Consider the following 5,721-nt stretch of genomic DNA (forward strand, 5'->3'; position numbering starts at 1 on the left):
TTTCTGCTTCTCTTGGCTGTGCAGCTTGCTATCAAAGGAGTACTAAAAACAAAGCAGAGATTTTCTGCCTGCTCTGTCATGTAGATGCAACTGCATCAAGGCATTTAAGTACTCTTTTTATATAAATAACAAAATTAAATCCAAGGCTGTTCTAGTAAAAAACACAGTATTTGCTGGATTTCAAAATTATGCAGATACCAATGAATGCTGTGTATAAAGCTTCAATGTTATAATTATATTAGATACAGTAGCTAAGTCACTATTTTAAACTGCAGATTTGTAAATCTATTTGGCAACCAGGGAAAAAGTTTTGCTGTCAACTGATTATTACATTTTCTTTCAAAGGAGAAATTTTACTCTCCTGAAATATGTAGCATAATACAGATATACCCAGTGCACTGAGGTTCATCTTGGCTTAGATATACTTATTTTTTAATAATTCCCCAAATATGACTTTCAGTACAACCTTTTTATCTTGTGAGGATTACCTGGAATCTCCATGGATGAAATCTTCAGTGATACAGCATTAAACATTAAGTGACTGCAACTTGCATCCTGTATGTGAATTAGAGCTTAGACCTTTTGTGATTTTTAGGTTTCCTAATTTTATTTGCTGTATTTAATCTCCAAGTGTGTATATATATATGCATACACATGCTCTTTGTTTTATATAATGTATATAAAACCTACCTGGCCCCAAGTCATGAGCATTATTTGGGTTGTATTCCAATTTTCAAAAGGCAGAATGGGAGCAGGACAGGCTGAATTCAGCTCTCCTGTGAAATCAGAAATTGGCTGAGTACAGCTGAGTAAAGAGAGAAATAGCAAAAAGGAAAATAAAAAAACCCAAACTGAACATGCTGAGCAATATATTTTGGCTTTTGAATTGTTTCCCTGCTTCTGGATAAGGCCACTGTTGATATGAGGCTGCAGATCTGCATGGAATACTTGAAAATGCATAAATTCTGCACTAATTACACCTTAAACAAACATTTAATATAATTTCAGATTTTACCACATCATACTAATGAGCTACAAACAACTGTCCTTTGACCCAGAGCTTACAGCCCCTGGCAATTTCCTTTCTACTCAGCACATCATCAAGTCTTTAGATGGCAATTTTACAATATGACATGGTTAATAATTTGGTCTTTTAGAAGCAAATGAAATAGAGAATATTCTTCTAGGGAATTGAAATTATCAGGATTATGCTGCCTATGAGGAGCTTAATGAAACAGGAACAGAAGCATCAAAGTCACTTTTGAGTGCAGAATTTAATGATAAATATATTGAGCTATTTTTGTTTCTGCTTCAACTTTCTGCTCATAAAAATATTGTGCCAAAATCAGTAGGAATAGTAGATATTGGAATTACCTGATCTCCTACAGAGGGAAATTTGCAAAAGCTTTCACTTCTTCTAGTCTGGTTCTGTGTGTTCAGAGGATTGACAGAAATTGCCTTTAGTTAGAAAATTCATATTATAAATCTTGCTTAAAAAAAAAAATACTGGACAACCTGAAATTCCAAGCTTTATGGTAAGCAAAAGTCCAGGGGTTTTTTTTTTGACCTTCATTCTGCACCTCATTTCTAATCTCCCCCTGTGTTAGCTGAAAACACATCAGTATCCCCACTCTTGTAGAATCTCATCAGATCAGTGCTTCATGTTTTTATTTTCCCACCACCTCACAGAAATTGAACAGACTTTTACTCTGCTCAGTTGTACTGAATCCACAAAAGCAGTATGCAAAGTGGGGTTTTTTTTTTTTAAATTCTTTTTATGTCTTGCTCCTGCTCAGAGCTTAAATGGACAAGGTGCTTCACTGGGCTGTCTAGAGCTGGAATAAATGCTTAGCATTTAATTCACTGAAGCTTCTTGCCTTTTAACAACATTTCTGGATCTAGTACTAGTAATTTAAAGAAAATGAATCCATGTGTGTTTTTAGGACAAAAGAATTGCATCAGAATAATGTGAATTGAGTTATAAAATAGATTGGAGCAAATTTGGTCTGTAGCAACCTTGTCTAGGCAGGTCTAAAGTTCACAAACAGAAGTAGGGAACATTTCTGTTGATCTCTGTACCTTCTTTATCAAGTCTTTGATTTTTTGTATGATCAAATTCGACCATGGTGCCCATATCATACTAATTCTCTCAGTGGAAATAGTCACGTGGTTATAATTAATCAGACAATTAAGTACTTTGTTGAACTGGGACTTAAACAGAGGAGGCAAAAAGCTGAAGGCAAAATCAAGCCTATGCATTTCCATTTTCTCTTTCTCCCCATGAATAGTTTATGGGAAATAACAGGTTGTTTGGAAAGAACCTGCATTTTAAGCACAGTTTGTCCCATAATCTGTATCACATATTTGACAGCCTTTAACTTTGATAACATATAATAAGTTATTGCAAACCAAATACCAAAATGTTAATTATGCTTTTCACTGGCTTCAGATAAATCCATATTTTGTAATGGATTGAGGCATATGGAACTACAGCCCAGGGGCTGAAACAACAGCTTGGTTCTTGCAGAATTACAGATGATAGAAAGCATGTTGTCTTTAAAATGACCTTTTGATAGAAAGAGAGGGAATCAACTCTAGCTGTTCAGTGAATCTATACAACACTGGATGATAATTACTGAAGGAACTGGTCTGAGCAAGAATATATTAGCAGATAATGTTAATTACTGAAGAAAGAACAACAGAATAAATTTGCAGGTAGATGTTGATATGGAAAGCAGTGGTACTGAGTGTATGTAATACAATACCTGCAGCAATCACTTTTATTTTATGGACTTGAAAAACTGCTGAACAAGAAGGTGACTTCTTACTTAACAATACAAGAATGAATAATAAATTCTTCAAATAACTGTGCTTCTCATATCTGTCTCTAATGACTATGTAATTAAAGTAAGTTGAAAATGGGAAGTCTTGTGTGAAATGTAGTTCTTAAATAAAATTAATATCTTCAGTGAACTGGCTTTTTTTTTTTTTTTTCTCCAGCCATCAACTCTCAGAGAATTTTATTTGGCATCATGTTTGTTTTGCACATGTAATTATGTGAATCTCTACCTCAGTTTCCAAGAGGCAGCCCCTGGACAGGTCTCACCTGCAAGCTCTGCAGATCTTATTAAAATCCCAGGGAGCTAAAAAAAAATCAAGATATTTTATGGGCATTAATTTAAGGGTGTGTAGTAGTTCTTTTTTTCCATTCAAGGATAATTCACTCCAGTAATGATCTAATATGGCATGGGTAAATGATAATTATTACTATTATTATTACTGTTATTACTATTAATGTCTCTTATTCCCTCAGTTTTTTATGGTGCCAATTATCAAGTTTTTCTATAATAAACATGTCTCATAATTTTGGAGAATGCCAGGATACAACACTTTGACTCAAAATAGTCATTTTTTTGATTTAGTGACATTTTGAAACCATTCCACATTTTTTATAACTCTGAAGCTTTCATTACAAAGGACTATAAAATTCACTGTTTGGGCAGGGATGGCATACTGACTTACAGAACTAGAAAATACCTTGCACTTGGCATGTAATAAATCTGCTTTTTCAGATTTATTGAAACATTTTAAACCATTTTTACTGTAGAAGGGAAAATAATCCTTGAATTTAGTCTTACTATAAATGCAGCATTTAATGTGTTTGAGCTCAGTGAGAGTGAGGCAGAAAATTCTTTGGATTTCCTTTATTTTGGTTTCCTCTGATTTAAAATCATGTTTTCTTTTCCCAGTTTGGAATGGAATGGAGAGTAAGTGGAGATTTTAGTACAGACTACAGGCTGGAAAACATACAAATAAGGTTTTGTTTTATAAAAATTGTCTTTTTCTTTCCATTAATGAAGCAAAAGAAGAATTTTTGGAGAAGATAAAGAGGAAAACATGAATTTCTTCCAATGACTGGGAATATTGATAGACTTTGTTTTCTGCCAACAGATAACTGGAGTCTTTATTGCCTGTTACAGATTTCTATCTATTCTGAAACAAAAAAATAAATGAGCTTTTAATTCCACATATAAAAAAATAAATCATTATGCTTGTTTCACTAAGTGTTGTCATTTTGATAGGTCTTCCACCTGCTGTAGTACTGGAAAAACAAGAAATAAACTTTACAATGTGAACATTAAATATTCAGTCCAAATAGTGTCTTCTCATTTTAATGCAGCTGTAAGCAGACAATGAAGTGCAAGCTAAACTCTAATGCTACTGGCATAGTAAAAATGATAATTTTCTTTACAGCAACAGTTAAAGACAGATTCAAAATTAGTATCAGAAATAAAAAATTTGAGCCAATTTGGCTCAGGCACATTTGTACCAACTTGGTGATTCCAATGAGTCTGCATGCTGAAAATGGATGAGCAGAATTTTAACAAAATTCCCATTTTATTTTGAAAGCTAATTGTATCTCTGAGTGAAGCTGTTCTGAATTGATGGAGTAGGTGACCTTCTCCTGGTGCCAAAACCCATGGCTGTGGGGTGAGAAGAGAATGCATTGCTTTCTCTGGGAACTTAATTATTATATCCAGACACATAGAGGAAGGAACTCCCAAATCAGACAGCACTAAGTGTGCAAAATCTTCATTTTTCTTCCAAAGAGTCATCTGGAGATGTCCATTTTAGCACAATGTTTTTTATCCCCCAAAACCATAACCATGTGGAGTTCTTTATGACATTTAAAAACCAAGACAATGAGACAGTGAGAAGTTACATTAATATAATTTTCATTAAAATTAAAAAGCAAAGTAAGAATTTGCTCAGTATCTTACCTGTAGCACTGTGCTGCCTTTGACATTTTGACCATCACTGGCAAAGTACTTGAAAAGTCCATGAAGAAAGTGGAAAAAAAATAAAAATTATTTCCAGTCACTGCAGACCTGAATTATTTTTAAAGTGGTGATTGACTGCTGGAAGTCTCTGTGCTCTCCTCAGTGACCCAGAAATAAATCAATTAAACAACTCTATTTTGTCTTTTTTTTATTTAGGCCATCATATGATATGATAGCATTTCTTTATCATGGAGGCACTTCAGCACTGGAGACCTTGGTGTTCAGACAGAGATCATTCCATACTTTAATCCATAGAAGTGTGAATAACAGGGAATTCCTCGACAGATTTTCTCCTCATATATTCTCTGACAAAACCTGAATGCTTTCCAGAATGTCAATACAAAACTCAGTGTCCTCAGCATCCACAAGTTTCACAAAATCAGTGGCAAAGTGCCTTTGGTCTGTCACATTTTGAGTCTGACAGCTACATGGAAACCGAGAACTTTGGAGCAGCTTGTTTGCAGAACACTCCTGGTAAAATGAGTGGGAAATGGAGTCGGGGCTAAAGTCCAGCCTGATTTCCAAAGATTTTTCAAATCCTGGTGATTTGAAGGCTGAGGTGTCTCAGAGCAGGACCTGCCCAGGCTGGTTTTTTGGTGACAACACCATCTCCTGCCTCACCACTTTGTCACCTCGGACAAGCCGCCCAAAATGGCGGGAGGACACGGGCCTGCGCTGCCTCACACGGCGGCGGCCTGAGGGCTCCTGAGGGCGGGAGACATGGCTCGGCTTTGTGCAGGAAGGAAAGGCACAAAATGGCGGCAGGTGATGGAGCCTGTGCTGGGCACTCTCATTTTGTGACATCACCAGAGCGGCACCGTGAGCTGAGGCAGCGAACGTTCCGCGCCATTCCAGCAGGGCCCTGCGGCACCGGAGCCTG

The sequence above is a fragment of the Erithacus rubecula genome (genome assembly GCF_903797595.1).
Source record: "Erithacus rubecula genome assembly, chromosome: 4".
Lineage (NCBI taxonomy): Eukaryota > Metazoa > Chordata > Aves > Passeriformes > Muscicapidae > Erithacus > Erithacus rubecula.